Genomic DNA, 20,439 nt, shown 5'->3' with positions numbered 1-20,439 from the left:
TTTGAATTATGGTATGGGCTTTCTCCTAATATAAAACATTTCAAAATATTTGGATTCAAATGATATATATATATATATAAAGAGTCTAGGAATGGAAAGTTTGATGCAAATAGTGAGGAAGGTACATTTCTTGGTTATTCTACTAGAAGCAAAGCTTATAAGTGCTTGAATATTAACACTAACAAAGTAGTAGAAAGCACGAATGTAAAATTTGATGAGCTTGTAGAAGTTCAAAGTATTGAAAAAACCAAGAAAATAGAGGAATACAAGACCTTTGTATACTTTTATGAAGGTATACCTAATGATGGTGAAGTTGCAACTCAGAATGACCATCAGCAACAAAATCCAATATCTATCAAGTCACAGACAGTGAATACAGAACAACAGACACATTCAGAAGCCGAGCTGCAGAATAAAGAAATTGTTCATTCAGACTTTGAGAACAGGCAACAAGAAGAAAATGAACAAATACCTAATGAAAAAACACATGAGAATATAGATTCTGAAAGAGACAACATGCAAACAAGGAAAGAACCTATATTGGCAAAGTATGTGAAAAGACATCATCCTGCAGATCAAATTATTGGAAATAAAGAGGTAAGACCAATGACAAGGAATAGATTCAGAAATGAAACATGTTTGCTCAGAAAAATGGAACCAAAAATAGTAAATGAAGCCATAATAGATGATGACTAGTATAATGCTATGAAAGAAGAAATAGAACAAATTGAGAAGAACAAGACATAGACCTTAGTTTCAAGACTAGCTGGCAAGAATGTGATTGGAACCAATTGGGTGTTCAAAAATGAGTTAGATGAAAATGGTGAAATCACAAGGAACAAGGCAAGATTAGTCTGCAAAGGATATGCACAAGAAGAAGGATTAGATTAAGGAGAAAATTTTGCTCCAATTTCTAGAATGGAAGGTGTAAGGACCTTATTGGCATATGCAGCCTTTAAATGATTTAAAGTCTATCATATAGATGTTCAATCTGCATTTTTGAATGGTATACTCGAAGAGGAAGTCTACATAGAGTAACTAGAAGGTTTTTTTGATGAAAAGAACAAAAATAAGGTATGTAAACTACATAAGGCTCTATATGGGTTAAAGCAAGCCCCTAGGGCTTGGTATGAGAGACTTCACAAGTATTTGGTACAAATAGGATTTGAAAGAACTGATGATAATAGTAACTTGTACAGAAGGTAAGGATATTCTTGTATCTGAAATATTTGTGGATGATATAGTCTTTGGAGGAAAGGAAGTGCTTTACAAAAGTTTTGCTGATAAAATGAAACATGAGTTTGAGATGTCTATGTTTGGAGAATAGGATTGCAGGTGCATCAACTAAAACATGGTATTTTTGTGACACAATCGGAATACATCAAGGACATACTCAAGAAGTTTGGACTGGAAGACTTCAAAATAGTCAGCACGCCAATGGCAACAGGACATAAGCTATCTAAAAATAATGAATTTTTTGAAGTTAATCAAACAATGTACAGATCCATGATTGGAAAACTATAATATGTTGTACATAGTAGACTAGACATAGCACTAGCAGTTGGAATAGTGGCTAAATTCTTTGCCAATCCTAAGGAAAATCATCTCATGGTAGTAAAAAGGATCATGAGGTATCTCAAAGGAACTAATGATTTTGGCCTATATTACAAAAGGAATGAAAAGTTTGAGCTCAATGCATACACAGATGCAGATTGGGGAGGAAGCATTGATGATAGGAAAAGCACAAGTGGAGGAGCATTATTCTTAGGTAAAAGGCTAGTTACTTGGATGAGCAGGAAACAAACATGCACATCTCAATCCACTACAGAAGCAGAATACATGGCAGCAGCAGTCAATTGCACAAACATTGTGTGGCTTAAACATCTATTGAAAGGAACGAAAGAAGAGGTAACTAAACTTGTTACACTATATTGTGATAATACAAGTGCTATAAACATATCCAAGAATCTAGTGATGCATGCAAAACCCAAGCATATCGTAATCAACTATCACTATGTTAGAGAATTGGTGGAAGACAAACAAGTGAAGATGGAGTGCATTCACACAAAGGAACAAACTACAAATATCTTCACCAAACCATTGCTAAAGGATGCTTATGAATATCTTAGAGGCAAGTTGGGGGTAATGCCCCTAACTCAAGTAGTCTAAAGAAACATCAAAGTTTCCCTGCATCAATAGGAGTAGGTCATTGAAAAATTAGGAGAATGATGCAAAGGATGACAACATGAACAAAAATTCCAGATCAGTCACAAGCATGGTGACAGAAGGAGAAAAACATGAAAATGCAAAGCTTATATTTAGCATGTTGAAGATGCTACATCTTTGGCATTAATGTCAAAGAGGGAGATATAGGAGAAACTAATAAATATAAAGTAAGAGGGAGATATATGAAGATCATATATGAAGGATTAGGAATACAGAGTAAGGATGCAGCAGTACAGAGGGAGAAGAAAAACAAAGGATTCAGATTTTGGTGGTAACTAAGTTGATCAGCTTAATCATTTGCTCAGTTTGGTTTACCATCAATGCCAAAGAGGGAGATTGTTGGAAATGATTGAAAAGATCATGAATAAAGGATAATGGAACTAGTAAAGATGTTTCAATCATTTTTTTGTCATTGATGTCAAACTTGCTACTTGCAGGAATGGCAATTGCTTTAGTGATCCAAGTACTATTAATTGATTGATTGACAAGGAGGTGGCAATCAATAAGATGTAACTAGAGTACCTAGAGAAAGGTTGAAGTTATGATGATGTAATGAAGTATAAGGATCACCTAAGCCATTTATGAAATAATATATTGATGACATACTCTAAAAAGGAGTATGGACACACTGAGTTATATCAAAGATGTAAGGACTAACTAAGTTCATTAGAAAGAGCTAAGTAAGCTAGTTAGAGTCAAATAGATTCTCAGTTGAAGCTGAGCAAGTTCAACTTCAGTATAAGCCAAGTGATTACTCAGATGCTGAGTAACAATGAATCCTTTAGGTGTCGAGTAGTAACAAAAGATAATGAATGTCAAGTAAGTCTTCAGATGCTGAGCGCTAGTAAAGATAACATTAAGAAGTTGAGTAACATAGAAGGTAGTAAGCATCAGTAAACCAATAATGCTAAGTTGTTGCATTATTTTGAAAATCAAAGATTCACCAGATTTAAGCTAACATGGTAGTTATCTAGAATTTTGTGAACCATATGGAAGATAAGAATAATGAGCTGGTGGCATAGAACACTATGTAAAATGTTTTTGGTGAATGCAAATGGACTTATCATGAAGTTTCCAGAAGAAACAATTATATTTTCTCAAGAGAAAATTAAGATTTGAGTGGGAAATGAAGAACATAACTTCTATATAAGGAGTTACAGGTTAGAGATCAAGTGCACATGCAAGAGAGGGAATTGGTCATAAGTGTGATCATGCGAAGAAGCCAAGAGAAGTAAGAATAGAGCATCAAGACTCTGAGTTGATCAAGTGACTAGAGAGATTGCATTGGCATAACAAGTGGAAGAACTCAAGGAGACAGATCTTGATGGGTGAACAAGCTGTCTGCACTGTAAAGGAGGAAAGCCAAGCAAAGAAGAGATCAACTGAAGAAGTAATCTAAAATCTACACAGTAAAGGTTGCAAATCTGTATCAAGTTAAAACCCTTCTAATACTTTCTTACCATTCTATTAGATATTGAAACCCTACATTACTAGGTTAGCTTAATAGTTAGGTGGATAAGCCTCAGGAAAAGAATAGAAGATCCCGAGGAGAAGGATAAGAGATCCTTAGGAGGACGATAGGAGATCCTTAAAGAGGGATGAAAGATTCTTTTGAGAAGGTGACTAAAAATCTCATGGACTTGGGCGAGCCTAATAGCTCTATGTAAATCATTTAATAGGGTGACATTCCAAGTTGAATGTTCTTAAATCCTTTAACAAGGTCACATTTAACAATGTGTTGTAGCCTTTAATAGGGTAGCCCTCTAACAGGATAGATAGACCATCAGAAGTGGTTGAAATCAATTGCACAGTTATTTTGTGGGTACCATCCCCACTCCAATTTTACCTTCTTATTCTTGGAGGGTTTTTGGGTTATCAAATCCTTAGTGTTATGGTGTGATGCATGTTTACTTTTCATGATTGTTTAATGTTCAATTGCATACATGATAATATCAGTTATGTGCCATTAAGGATTTGTAGAAAAAATTTAATTGGACATCATTGGACCTTGGATAATTGATTCACCGCCCCCCCCCCCTCCCCCCCCCCCTCAGTTATTCTAAATAATTCTAACATTTTATTGTAGATTTCTTCATTAATTAGATAGTGGCGGGGTGTGGACTTTACTTGTATGGTTATAAGGGAGTAACTACTTAATTCCTTTCATAGATATTTGCAATTATTATTTTGATATTTAATAATGAATATACCCTAATACATCATTCTCCACTATTGTGCAAATTTTCTTGGCCAATTGATAGGTCTAGGGCTTCCTGGGAAAGTTTCTAGCTAGCCCGTATTCTAGATTATTGTGGGGTCATGGTAAAGGCACCTTCTATAGTGGTAGGCTTGTCCATAGAATAGTAAGGGGTCAATTATAGAAATTTCAAGGCCCCTACTTGAAAAGAAATAGTTGGCAAGGTGTTCAGGCCCATCCTACAATAATATGCCTCATCTGAATCTATGGTGATTATTGGGAGAAATATCATCCTCTTTATTGACCCTATGTTCTTCAATTTTTTTTATGAGTACCTTTATGTTTTGATTAGCCTCTTTGAGGATATTGTTTCTTTGCTCAGAAATATTTTTCATAGAGCCCTCCATGGTTTGAACCCTGCTCTTTACTTCCTCCACTCTTTTATCCATGTCATTTCCCTCCTCTATTTTCTTATTCTGTAAGCTGTAATTTTTTCTCTCCAAATTGCTCACTCTATATTTGAGCTCCTAAATTTTTTGGAAAATCCATTTAGTGGTTTGATAGCTATCCACCACACTATTTTTTGAATTGTTGAGTACATACATTTGAGTTTTTTCCTTTGTGATATCACTTAAAATCATAAGGGTTGGGATGATCAGCTCCTCCATTTGAATTTTTCCCTCTTTATCCTCCTTGACCATAGTTCTAAACATTTCTCTATTGATCCCCATCCTTGCAGAAATAGGATCAAAATTCCTCCACACCATATTCCTATGTTTTCCTATAATCATGCATTTGTAATGGCTAGATCCTAATTCCTCATAATCCTACTTGTGCTCTTCTCCACACCCTTGTTTCTTATTATCCTCATCACTATCCTTCACCACCTCTTGGTTTTCCTCATTAGATTCAAAATCTCTCCTTCTTTTCCCACCCCTAAAAGTATTGTCCTCATAATCCTCCTCTCTATTGGCAAGCATTTTTATGGTAATTTTTCTCTTACCATCCATCCTCTTTTTTTCCTTCCCTTCTCTGAGATTGGTCTCCTCTTTTGCATCAGTGCTATTGCCCTTGTAAGAATTTTTCTTAAGGAAAAATTCACCCAAGAACTAAGAACTCAAACATAAGCACAACTATAGACCAGGAAGGAGTATGATCAAAATGATGATATATTCATTCAATATGCCTTAAGAGTACACTAGGAGTACCTATATATAAATGTATCTGAAATGCATCTGGAATGCCTCAGAATTAGCTACATGATAAGTCACACAACTAGGAAAATGTCCACCAGATATGCGTTATTCTCCATTAAGCACAAAAGTAAGTGTGATGATGAGAGGATAAGCCTACAAGGGTGTAACACACAAATCAATGTTATAGACAACATGTGCTAAAAGGGAGTGCAAATAACTATGTTGTCTACATGACAACTTAGTGAATGATGCAAACTCTAGTGTTGTAGACACCACGTGCTAAATTAGAGTTGTGTACTCCTATGTTGTCAACATGACAACTCAAAAAAGTGTGCAAACTCCTTAGTGTCTCACAAAATAAAATAATAAAATAATGCATTAACCTAAGTAAACTTACATAAGTGTAAATAGTAAATACATATTTACACCAACACCCCCCTTAAGTGCAACATAGGGGAATGCCCTTAAGCTTACAAAAACTAGAATGAAATGCAAAATGGGTCCTGACAACGAGGCCATGTTAGGTACCCATGTACATAATGAAAATGTAATCTCTCATAAAGTAGAGAAAGAGGAAAAACCTCATGGGAAAAATCCTTGCCCAAAAAGAGAGATGAAAAGAGATGCATAGATGAATAGAGTAATTAAGACCCCCCAATTACAACATACATCTAGTATATACAATAGTGCAAATGGAGAAGAATAAGACCTCATAAGAGGAAAATGTTCCCACCATAAGAAAGAAGAGGAAGAGAGACAAGGTAGTCCCCCCCAATGAAGAATGTTGACTAGTGACCACTGCTCCAAGGAAGAAGCTAGTCCAAAAGTGCAAAATGATTTTCCTCCCCTTTGGAAGAAACAATGGAGAAGGTACAATCTCAAAGATGTATGGTGGCCCTAAAACCTTTTCAAGTGTCCCTATGTTGATGATAATGTTTTCCCCTTCCAACTATGCTGAAAAGAACAAATGCAGATCTGGCAAGGATGTCTATTGAACCTATTTCAATGAACCATGTGTCTCCTCAACTGATAAAGAGACCTTCGACAACTATTGTTCATAAGGATCCAAAATCACACCAACCTGTAAAGATTGATCATGTAGAGAATGGACATGAGGGTCAAAGTGAGCCCTCACAACAACTGTAGAAGGATCATCTTCATCAAAGAGAAGATGTAAATAATGAAGCCTATCTCCCAAGTCTATGGTGTACAACTCCATGAACAAACTTGCAATGTTTGCCATCTGGTCATCAATAGAAGTTGGAGCTAGAAGACAAGAAGTACCCTACTATGTTGGACCTTTCACTATGGAAATATAAGCATGTGGACTATACTAATGTACTGACTTGTCACTGCAACTGTCAATAGAAGCCCACGTGTCTAAATCTGTTGATGCACTATCACTGGTGTCACTATTAGTTTCCACTATGTATGAAGTGTGGAGAGGATTAGAGGATAAGTTGGGTGAACTTTCCTCAAAGTGAAAAAACTTCTCCACAAAAATCTCATGTGTCTCTAGATCCATAAGTCTTTAAGCCTTAACATTGTCTTCATATCCTATGAAAGTACAAGGCCTAGGTGCTTGTGCCCTACATTATCTAGAAGATAGGTTTTCCCATGCTAGACAACCAAAGACTCTAAGGTGACTCACAACTAATTTTATGTTGCACCATGCCTCAAAAGGAGTCTTATCATCTAAGGCATTATGAGGAGACCTATTAAGTATGTGAGTAGCAATACTAATGGCTTCAACTTCTAATGTAGGATCAAGAGACTTGGCTTTTCTCATGCAACTTGTCATAGTCTTGAGAGTCTGAATCCTTAGTGTTGCAACATTACTTTGTGTAGACTAAATGCTGGTGGGTTCTAATGATCAATCCCCTCAAGTCTACAAAAGTCTCTAAGTCTTCTATCCACATATCTATTCTCATTGTCCATCTGTAGAACCTTGATGGATTTCCTTGATTTGTGTTCAACATGAGTCTTGAAGGCTTGAAGCTTATGAATGACTTCACTCTTGTGATGAAGGAATTAGACCCATGTGAATCATGAAAATTCATCAAAAAAAGTAAGGATGCAGTAGCCTTGGATGACTAAATTCACTACAAAAGGACATGCTAAAACCATGTGAACCAACTGAAGAACCATGTGTTTTGAGAAAAGTTACTAAAGATGGAAGAAGGCAAGATGACCAAACTGCTCATGCCATAAGTTGATGTGTGAATTAGAGTGAGTCAACAAGGCTTCTAAAGGAGACTTAGAGAAAAAGTGGGAGAAGGAATAAAGCCTCTTGTCATGATTGAATTTCCCCACTACAACCAATGAATCATCTCTTAGATTGTGCACCATGACTAAATCTAGAAGGAACTCAACTTTGTGACATTCTCCAAGGTGAGTGATTTTGTAAACTAAGAGGAGATTGGAACTAAGGTTTGGAATGTAGAGAACATCTTTGAATTCACCATTGTCCATTTCCACATGTCCTTTTCCTTCAACTTCCATTTTGGTATCATCTCCCACAAAGATGTGTGGTTACTTCAATGAAGAAAAGTATCCATTTGAAGAACCCAAATGATAGGAGGCACCTAAGTCAACTATCCATTCCAAAGAAGAATTTGAGTTTACCATAAGTAGTTTCCCTTTACCCTTTGAAGAGGTTGGACCTGAATCCTTGGAAGTACCTAGCACTTGAATCTTGTTCTTCCTAAGTAGGTTTTCCAGCTCATTGTTTCTTTTAGTCTTGCAATGATGCTCATCATGATTTGGCTTTTTTCAATATGCACAAAAAAGTTTTTTCTTCTTTTCATTACTTCCCTTCTTGTTGGAAGAGAATTGCCTTGCTGTGAGAAGGATTGTTGTGTCTCAGATTATGATTTTTTCTTCCATTGCTTCTTCTTCTTGTTGCTAGAACTTTTCCCTCCTTGACTTGATTGGTGCTCACCACTAGCCACCAAGGCTTTGGTCTTTGATGTTGTGAGAAGTCCTAAATTCATCAAGTGAGATTGTTCAACAATCAACGTCTCTATAAATGCATCGAATGTAGGCTTCTAGTAAGTAGTTCCCATGGTCAACCTATGAATATTAAAACTTGAAAAAAAGGAAGCATACTCTAAGGGTAGCCTCTTTAGGATGTCATGAATCAACTTGTCATCCTTTAGGGGGTTTCCATAATCTTTAAGCAGTTCCCTATACTCATTGGCTATGTTGATGTAATCCTAAATTGCATCAAATTTCTTTGGATCCAAGAGAAGTAGATCGTCCTCAATCTAAAATCCCTTTTCTTCATCCACCTTACCATACAATGATTCAAGTTTGTCCCAGGCTGATTTGGATTTTGTACAACTGGCAATGTGAAAGAAGAGATCTCTATGTACACAACTCCTGATAATTCCTAAAGCCTGTTGGTCTTGTTTTTTCCATTCAATGAGTTATTTGGCATTAGTAAGTTTGGTAATTGTACCATCAACATAAAGACTATAACTTTTTTCCATTAATCTACTCCGTGCAATATCTTTCCATGTAGAATAATTTTGTAAAGTTAGAGGTGGACATTTAAATGAACCCATGATGCAAAAAATCAAAAAAGCACAACATAGTACACCCCCCCCCCCCATTTCACTCAATCAAAAGACTCCCCCCCCCCCCAAAAAAAAAAAAGATGCTTTTAGCACTTTATAGGTAGTGTGTGTACAAGGGGCCACTTGTTAAAATGAACAAAGTGGACTTTCTAATTTTTCTTTTACAGCTACCTTTTGAGGCCAAAATCTATCACTAAGCACTGTAGCTCAGATGTACAACAATTTTGAAAAGTAATCAAAGCTTTATAATGCAAAAAAAGCCCTAGTTCTAAAAGTGGGAATTTTTTTCACACAACCCTAGAATTTGACTACAAATATGAAAATTAGACAAAAAATAACACACTTTCAAAAAAAATGGAACCTATTTTCATGTCCAGAGGAGCTTGTATGAAGCATTTGAAGTTGCAGAATGTAGGATTGAATAGGTATAGTCACCAAAAAATGCAACTTCTCAAAAATCCTTGCACCAAAACTAGAAAAGAACACCACCACTAGAAAGTTTAGGAAATTTTACCCAAAATTAAAAATAATATACCTAAATTGGAGTCTAGATGACCAAGTTATGGGCTCACAAATTCAAGCTACCAAATCATAGAGCAATCTGTAGAGGGGTCTAGAAAGAAAATTGTGAGCTTAAATTTGACAGTCAAATGGATGTCATAGCAATTGAAAAATGACCAAGAATGAAAGTTAGATGGTTGTCAAATTTATCCTAGTGAAATTTTGACATCAACAAAAATAAGGCTACTTGGATAACGTGGTAGTATAGACTGCTTACATGGCACAAGGCATGGTTGTATGAACCGTACATAACCGGTGTGTCTACCTATGGGGCAGCTAAGTGTACTTAGGTGCTAATATGTCTACGTGTCAAGATGACACATGGTAGAAAAATAGGGTCTTCAAAATCTACTTGCTGATTGTGCGGGGTTTGCGTAGGTGGGTCCTGCTATAGAAATGTGATGGGACATGGCTTAGCCGTGTGGTGGAAGACAATCAAAACTATCGTAGGTGCAAGAGTATATCTATTGTTGGTCAAAATCCTATAGTTGATGCCAAGAATTCTTCAAGTGATCAGAGGTATGTTACAATAACCAGTAACAATAAATGCTAAGCTAAGCAGTTGTCACCTACAATGTCAAAAAAGAGGGATTAATCCCACATCGTTGGTGGGATTACTCTTCATAGGCTTTTAAATACAAAGGCTGCTAAACATTTGTAAATGAAGGTGGTTGGATTTGGGGCTTGGCCACCAGTGGAAACTGCCAAAAAGTTGTGAGCACTAGTTTATATGTTACAATTTTTTACTGTGATGTGCCCATACTATGATAAATCCACCAAATGGAATATTCCTCTATGTAGGATCGGGATCTAATAGCCCCGTACCTGCAAAAAAAAATCTTTGCTACCTGGCCAGAGGGAAATTTTTTTTTGAAATAATAAAGTCAAAAAATAATGTAGAGAATTAATTAAAAACCCAAAAAAAAATCAAATAGATCTCCAAATGACCATACTTGAATTGCAAATCAGGGCCTCCAACTGTTGATTTACAAAAAAAAAAATTTGTCTCATGGTCAACTTTGGCCTAGGGTAGCTGAGTTTATAGTTGATCTTCATCAAATCAGTGTTGCAAACATAATGGTGAGGTTAGATATAGATCTAGATGCTCCCAATTTTTGTAGTACTCTAGATTCAAGCTAAGGTGCTAAAGCAACAATAGTCTCGAATGGCTATGTGAAGAGAAAATCTCCCAACTCTAAAACCATGTAAGAATTTGCCTTAGGGAAAAATTTACCCAAGAACTAAGAACTCAAACACAAGCACAATTGTAGACCAGAAAGGAGTATGATCAAAATGATGATATATTCATTCAATATGCCTTAAGAGTTCACTAGGAGTGCATGTATATAAGGGCCTGTAAGATGCATCTAGAATGCCTTGGAATCAACTACATGATAAGTCATACAACTAGGCACATGTCCACTTGATATGAGTTATCCGCCATTAAGCATGCAAGTAAGTGTGATGATGAGAGGATAAGCCTACAAGGGTGTAACATGCAAATTAGTGTTGTAGACAACATGTGCTAAAAAGGGAGTGTGAATAACTATGTTGTCTACATGACAACTCAATGAATAATGCAAACTCCAGTGTTGTAGACACCATGTACTAAATTAGAGTTGTGTACTCCTGTGTTGTCAACATGAAAACTCAAAAAGGTGCACAAACTCCTAAATGTCTCACAATATAAAATAATGCAAAATAATAAAATAATGCATTAACCTAAGTAAACTTACATAAGTGTAAGTAGTAAATACATATTTACACCAACAACCGTCCATGTCCATGCCCTCTACCCTTTCATTGTAGTCCCTATCAGATGAAATCTCAAAGCCCTCTTTAGGTTTGGTATTCACCTTTTTCTCATTTCTCTCCATTTTGATACATTTTTTTACCAATATTGTACCGTGGGGTAGCATCTTCCTCTGTGTCTGAGTGCATCTCTTAGCTATCCTCAATGTCAGAAGGAGTATTGTCCTCTCTTGACTCATCTAAATCATCTCTACCCTTCTTTCCCACCTCCCTATTCTTAATTTGTTTCCCCATAGACCTAGCCTTAAAAAATTCATAATTTAAAAGCAAGATCTCTTCATGGAAGGCTAGATTACTTGAGTTCTTCTCCTTATAGTCATTAATATTTTTCATTAATAGACGAGTAAGGGAAAAAAGGAATAGATATCTTCTCCCCATACCTGAAATGGTTAAGAAGAATGAAATGGTGGGTGCAAAGGTGGTCGAATCTCATGTTGAGGGAAATGTACTTGATTATAACCCTTAGCACAAACCTCCACAATGGCTTAATAGAGCTCAGTATGTAGTAGGTACCTTTCTTTACTAAGGCCTTCTTTTTCTCCAAATATTTGGTGAACTCAACCATAGCCTTCCCAAAAATCTTTCTATCTCTGTATAATTTCTTCCCTATGATGGGTATGCTAGTCACTGCAGAGACAACATCCACTATCACCATGAAATCCACACCATCAATCTTTACAATCCCCTCATTCCATCTCTTAACCATGCTTCACATAATAGAGGGTTTCCACCCATGAAGTAATTCAATGAAATTAGTAACTTTGCCTTTTTTTTTTAAATGCTCCACACCTTAGAGCATCTACGCTACTTTTGATCTTTATCCTCAGGTTCCCTCCTATGTCTTTCTCCCACCATTATTTCTTCCTCTCTACAAACTTTTCTTCTAGTATTGATAATCTTCAAAGTCAGATTATCATTAACACTAGTCATTTTTGTGAAACTTCTTTTCACCTTGTGTACTTTATGGCCAAAATCAATCCTCAAAGTGAGATTATGAATATTATTGACATCAAAAGTACAATTGCTTTTGTACTTATACATCATGTTTCTACACATTTCTTATAACTCATAAACTATCATAATGTTCCTTTTATGATTTCCAATCTACCCAAGATCCTTTCCCTTTCTATTGGCTCAAGGATTTTTGGCAAAAAAGTATGCCTATCTATCCACTTTGCCACTTCACTATTCTTGACTAACTAGTTGACCAACTTGTCAGCCACTTGATTGGTTTCCCTATACTCATGAGCCACATAAGTATTATCAAAAATCTTAATTTTCTGAATGCAGTCTTTAATGATATTAATGATCGTCCATGTAGGCTCATTCTTCTCATTAAGACAATATATAGTATTCTTTGTCTCCTTCTAGCCAAAGATTTTTGACTCCCATGTCCCAAGCTAGTTTGATTGTTTGATGAGCCATAGTTGCTTCTGCATAATGGTTAGTTCTCATGCCCAAAGGTGATGACACAAAACCAATCCCTTTTCCATGTGCATTTCTAATGATACTTCCCACCCTAGCCATCCCCAAGTTGCCTTTGGCCACCCCATCAAAATTTTCTTTGTGCCAACCCTCAGGTAGGAGAGTCCATCTACATTCTTTCCTCTTATTAGTATCCATAACCTTTGTGCTGAGTATGAGGTTAAGAACTTTAATGCTAGAGTAGTTTTCTAATAAAGTGTTAAGGCTTTTGTGGGAGACAATTTTAGCATTTCTTTCTTTCTCACTAGAAATTATGTTGTTTTGCCCTTTCCACACTCCCCAACAAACATGAGGCAAGGTCTATTTCCCCGATTCCTTGTTCCCATTCCCATACAACCCATGGTGCCATTGTTCAAAGAGATTAGTAGTGTTGATAGGAAAACACTAGGTCATATTGAAAAAAGATAGGAAATAAGACTAGATATATCTAGTGAAGTGGCGATGGATAAAGATATGATCCACACTCTCACTATGATTTTTACACAGAATGCATCTATTGGGCACCATATTTCCCCTCTTGGTGAGATTATCCATCATCAAAATACAATTTTGGAGAATAATCTAGAAAAAAAATGTTCATTTTGGTGATAAGATATGGATACCAAGCATTGGCCCAAACTAAGGCAATTCCACTTATATTTTGCATGGTCCCATAACTAGATGCTACATTGTAGTTTCCATTATTTGTCTCCTCATGTATAATAGTGTCCTTTTTGTGTGACAAAGATTATGCCTAACCATGTCCATCAGTGGCTTAAGTTTTAGGGATATCTCAATCAAATTAACCCACTCATTATTATCCATGTAGTCACTTACTTTGCACCCAAATCTTTCCATACAAGAGTGTGCCCATCTATTAAATGGCTCTATGTTCCATAATGGCCCCTGTATTATCCAATAATAATGCTAGAAATTTATGTTTTCACCATTATCTTGTTTCCATTTTGCTTTCTCAAATGCTACAATCTTCATCCTCATAATGTCATTCCAGATGTTAGATCCCCTAGGTTCAAGGTCCCTACTAATGAATTATTTGAAATTGGTATTAGCAACATACTTGTCCTTAAAAATATCCCTCCATTCCCCTATGGTGTTTAAAATCCTCCATATCTATTTAGCTTGGAGGGCTCTATTGAACTATTTCAAATTCCTGATCCCTAGCCCCCCTACTTTTTGGGTCTATAGATGGTCTCCCAAGCCACCAACAAATACTTTTTATTTTAATTAGTACCAGCCCACATAAAATTCCTCTAAATGGATTCCAATGTATCAACCACCTTTTAAGGAATAGAGAAGAGGCTCAAAGCATAAGTTGGTAAGTTCTGCAAAGTAGATTTGATCATAAGCACTTTGCCTGCCCAACTCAAGGTGATGCCTTTCCAACCCACCAACTTTATATTGAATCTATTAAAGAGATCATTCCAAAAGATGTTAGGGGGTTTATTCCCTAAAGGAATCCTAAAATAGGTGGAAGGGAGAGAACCAGCTTTACAACCCAAAATGCTTGCAATTTTCCTCTGCCTATCTGCTAGGGTGTTTATAAAGAAGACCAAACTCTTGCTCTAATTGATGAGTTGGCTTGTGGAATTGGAATAATTATTGAGGATACTCTTCAAATTTCTATCTTCTTTCACTAAATCCTCTCCCCCAAAAATCATGTCATCCATGAATTATTGATGGGAGAATATCAGGGGACTGGAGGAAGGTTTTAAGCCAGCAATTTCCCCTATTCTCCTTTTCTCTTGAATAAGCCTACCTAAGCCTTCATCTAGAATGATAAAGAGGATCAGTGAAAGAGGATCACCTTGCCTAAGCCCCCTATAAGGTTTAAAGAAATTAGATGGGATCCCATTAATCATAACCACAAAGGAGGGGATGGAAATTAGTTGAGATATAATCTTTCTAGTTTTGTCATTAAAACCAAAAGTTTCCAAAATTTTATCCATGAACCCCCAATCCACCCTACCATAAGCCTTTGCAAGATAAAGTTTGAGAAAAAAACCTTCGTATTTTCCTTCCTCTAAAGAGTGGATCACCTCATGCATAATATTGATGGAATCAAGAGTTTGTCTACCAAGGACAAATCTTGATTGCTGATGCAATAATCTCTGGCAATAATTTGATAATTCTATTAGTTAAAACTTTTGTAAAAATATTGTAAAAGGAGTTGTAGAGACTAATAGGTCTAAAATTATCAAAAGAGTTTCCACCTATAACTTTAGGAATCAAAACCAAAAAGGTGGCATTGATCTCTTTAAGTAGGTTCTTGGCTCAAAAAAATTCTTGGAGCACTTTAACAAGGTCATCTTTAATAACTTCCCACTACATCTTGAAGAAAAAAGTAGGGAAGCCACAAGGGTCTACGAATTTCTTAGCTGGCAAAGTGAGAAAAAATTCCTTAATTTCCTCAACATTTGGGATGGCCACTAGGGCCTTATTTTGTGTAACATTTATCACACTAGAAATGGTATTGAGAATTTCATTCTAGTCCTCTTAATCCAAGTTTAGATCTTTTGATAGGATGGAAGAGAAATATCTAATTGCTTCCTCTACTATCTCCTTATCTTCTCCTATAGCATTAGTCCCCTTTTTAATACCACTAATTATGTTGGTAACCTTGTGTTTCATAGTACATAGATGAAAGAATCTTTAGTTTTTATCCCCTTCCTTGAGCCATACCAACCTAGACCACTACCTCCAAAACAATTCCTCTTTTCCCACAATGTTGTGAAGGTTAACCAAAATATCCTTTTCAGAGTTCAACCTAATTTCAACATATCCCATATTTTGTATCTCTTCAAGCACCTTTGCAAGATCCTCCAAAATTCTATCTTTAGATTGAAAGATATTACCAAATTCCATTTTGTTCCACTTTCTAATCTCCATTTTAATGTTTCTAAGTTTTTTAGCCACCTTATACATAGTGGTGCCTTCCACCTCTATACTCCACCACTCCTTAGTTTTTTCAAAAAGACCAAGGCGAGTAAACAATATCTTCTCAAATATAAAAAGGAAAGCCTTTTTCCTATTGTTGATTTTTTAGGTAAGAGAAATAGGAGAATTATTTGATCCAAGTCTCGCCAAAGAGGAAAGCTTGCAATGAAACTAGTTCATCCAATCCAAAGTGATTAGGGCCCTATCAAGTCTAACCTGAATGTAGTCCATACTGACCCTCCTATTAGACCAAGTGTATTTTCCACCCCCAAGCTCTACATCTAGGAGGGCCAAGTCTCTGATCATATCAGCCAAGTGTTGCCTCCTTTCCAAGTCCGGCAGGAGCCCTCCTAATTTCTCTGTAGCCAAAAGAGGAATATTGAAATCTCCCATAATAATTCCCTTAGGTTCTCCCACCATGGCCATTAAATCATAGATTCTATTCCAATAAAGTCTTCTACTATTCTTAGAACTAGAGGCATAGATATAATAGTCCAGTTGACCTTGTCCTTGGGATTTTTGAAATGCATGAGCAAAATATTACCTTCCTCAAAAATGATTTCTGCTTCAAAAGTATCCTTCCATATCACTAATAGACCTCTAGAAGAACCCTCAGAGTTTGTAGCTTCATTCTTTATACCTTTATTGAAAATAATCTTTTCAACTTTCTCCTTTCTCATTTTACTTTCTTGTATTAAGAAAAAATCTAGAAAAAATTGATGGAAATAATCAAGACTAGCTAGGTTACTGAGAGGGGAGGGGTGAATTAGTAACCTCAAATTTTCTAAATAAATTTAGCACTTAACCATATAAATAATTCACCATGCATTTATCTAATCTGCTAAATGCATGAGAAAAGATAAACATCCATAACACATGAAAACAGTATTTTGGTGACCCAAAAACCTTCCAAATAGAAAGTAAAATTGGGGTGGGGATGATACCCACAAAACCTCACTATTGCAGTATAAAGTTGGCCTGTTAGGGCTTACATTGACCACTTCTGATGATTTTCCCTATTAAGTGCAATTTGGGCTGCTAGATCCACCTTGTTAGAGGTTTTGCAAACATACAATGAAGTATGCACTATGTTAAGAGATTTATATAAAGACTCTTAAGTCTACCCTGTTAAAGGATTTAGAAAACTGATTCACCTGTCAAGATGAAATAGTAGATCTAACTTATAACTTAATTTGTGAATAGATCTTGAAGTAAAGATCACCTCTTGTGACTAATATGTCTTTACTGCTCCTCAATGACCTTGTTGAATACTCTACTCTACTGTTGATTCACATTTACTCTTCTCAAAAAATTACATGTATACTCATGATAATAATACATTGCAAATGATACAATACATTACATATATATCATTCCAATAATTACAATTGTAAGGTCAGCTAAAACACAAGTAAATAAAATATTATTGAGTCAGACAAATAGTAGAAAACTCAGGCTCTTCAAGCTAACTTGGTGACCTTTTGATACTCAGCATCCATTGCATTACTCGGCATCGTCATGCACTTGGTAGAAGTAGAAGCTTGGTTCATAATAATCACACAACATAGATTGGAACTCGGTAACCATTGGAGACTCGGTAGATATAGTATCACTCAGTAGATACTAAAACCTTCATTTACCTTACTGTCACTCGATAAACGCTACACATCCATCACTCAGTAGAAACTGACTTCATATCACACAAACTAATGACTCAGCAGATACTGTGAAGCTTTGTGACCATTGTCTATTCGATGAACACTATAAGCTTGGTAAACATTGTTGAACTACGCATTCACTCAGTAGCTTCAAGAATACTCAATGTGAACTACATAACTGCTTAACTTACAAGTAAACCACTGAATGCTTGGTATAAACTATGGACTAAGTAATGAGCTCGGTAGCCATTCAGAATCAAATAAGTGTTGTCACTAATGACAAATACAACATAATGCCAACACTATGGTGATCCTGAGGGGTCACCATCTTGTCTCTCTCTAAAAGAACTTCCCCCTTAGAGGTCTTTCCATTGGGGGCTTTCTCCTTCCACACCTTCTAGGAAGCCTCAGCTTGATTCAAAAATTTATGTTGATTTTCTTTACTTTTCCCTTGTTTGTTTTGAGCCTTGCTAGCTTTTTCCTTCTCTATGAAAATTGGGCATGCTTTTGCTTTGTCTCCTACCTTTTTTTAATGGAAGAATGTGAAAGGTACACTTTCATAATCTATCTACTACACTTGCCTTCCAAATCTTGATTACAACTCAATCACTTGAGGCATATCATAGCCTTCAACCACTCCAATGCATATTCTAGCATACATAAGTCTTTTCTTGGTTGTAGTAACTGGGTCAATAGATAGCAACTCCCCAAAAGAGTTGGAAATTCCATTAAACACATCATCATGCTAGTATTCTAGGGAAGTTCTAGAAATCTTATCCAAACTGGGGCTAGGGTCAAGAAATCATTGTTGAGGTCAAGGTTGGATCTCCACTTTTGAAGAATGAGAGTCCCCCATCAACCAATTTCTTGCATAAAGAATCCTTGTGTAATATTTTGGGTATGAAAACTCAAAAGACATAAAACCTTTAGCCATAGCCATTACTTCAACCTATCCTTTCAGCTCCCACTTATTTCTAGCAAAGATTCAGTCCAGATCGATGTTTGGTCAGGGGCCAATGAACTTACCCACAAGAGTTTCTTCCATACTTAAAATATTATGATCTATAATCTTTGTAGGTACTTCTAAGAAACAAATCTCCTTCTCTTTGTTTGATTTATCAATAATCGTAGGGAAGGAGCATTTACCTGATGGTTTGATTCCAAACAGATTAGTCCATTGACCCCAAACACCTAGGGTCCCTCTAGATGCCCTTGGTATTGGAGCAATGTAATGTTTTTTCTCCTAGATGCAGCTATAAAGCCCATGGATCCCCATCTTCTATTGTATCCCCTTTCCTTTTTTGATAGCCTACTCCAGGCCCACAGTGTGATCATCCTCTCCATTGTTTGTAGGTTTCTTGCTCAAAACCACATTCCAAAGTTTGCTTCCCCACTCCACTCTACTCATCCACTCATCCTACTCCAATTATTATTTGAAGTTGTTAATCTTCTACTACCATTTTTATGAATCAGCTAAAAAAATTATTAACAACCATAGGATTATCTCTTTACTCTTCACTTATCCACTATGACTATTACACACATAGATACTAAATAAGTTTGTCATGCTTTATGACTTTGATTATTAGTATGCTCTAGGTGCTTTACGGCTCCTTTTGATTAGGTTTAGTAGTAATAGATTAAGATGAAAATGATCATGATATTAAACCTTTTATTCAATAGGTCATTTAAATATTTGTGCTCCCTTGTTGCTGCCTAAGATGTGCTAAGAAGCTCCATTGATACTTAACTAGCTTTTGGCAGTCTTCTTGTTCATTAGAATAGGTAATCTTTTTCTGAGTTCCCTTACTACTTAAGATGTGTTAAGAAGCTCTATTGATATATAAAATCAAGATAAAAATTAAAATACCTACCCTATTTACATAAATCTAATGAGGAATGATCAATTTGTTTCTATCTTGGGACTTTCGCACTTATTGGAAGCTAAACCTAGAGCATGTGGCATTTTTGTAGAGAATGGGAAGAGACATATACCAAATTCTTTTGTAGGAAAACAATAAAGCACTTCTAGAAGGATTAGAAATCCTCAAATTTCTCCCCATCTCATTAATAATATGAAGGTGAATCCATATGATCCCAAGAAATTTGCATTGAAGATGAAAGCAATGGTATGTTTTAAATTATTCTATGTTATTTTTGGAGGTTTTCACATGTGCTTTATTTTCCAGGTTTTTGTTCTCTAATACATTCTAATATTAACATTAAAGATTGGGATTCTATATTATATTTAAGGAGAGAGATTCCCTTAGAACCTTCACTATTTTGAGTGTCATTCTTCTCCATCAATTCAACTAATACTTATAGTTTGAAAAGCAATTGTAGACAATTCATTACCAAAGAAGTTTTAAGAGGCCACTAAAATTCCCATTGTGTATACTCATGTCATCATTTTTACACATAATTCAACATCAAATAAGCTTTACTAGACCACCACAACACCCACAGCATGAACAATAAGAAACCCATTACCAAATCCACAATCATTTTCATCTCTATCTTTCACCACCACCACAGCTGGATCATTGCACAGATTAACACCTTGACCACCAATTTCATTTGACCTTTCATCAACCACAAATCTTCAACATTCATCACTATAAATCTCTCCTAACATAATTCCCTAACATTCTTCATCCTAATTGGGGTTTTGTTAGGCCCTTTTACCTCTACTGTATATTTTTTTAAATGAGATTGGTCAAAATTTTGACTAATCTTGGTCAACAATTCCACCAAGTTTTGGTCAAGATTTCAACCAATTCTTTGGTCATGGG

Source organism: Cupressus sempervirens, chromosome 4 (genome assembly GCF_028749045.1).
Source record: "Cupressus sempervirens isolate cs-2001-9-10 chromosome 4, ASM2874904v1, whole genome shotgun sequence".
Classification (NCBI taxonomy): domain Eukaryota; kingdom Viridiplantae; phylum Streptophyta; class Pinopsida; order Cupressales; family Cupressaceae; genus Cupressus; species Cupressus sempervirens.
The sequence above is the reverse complement of the archived record's forward strand: the minus strand, read 5'-3'. Positions refer to the sequence as shown.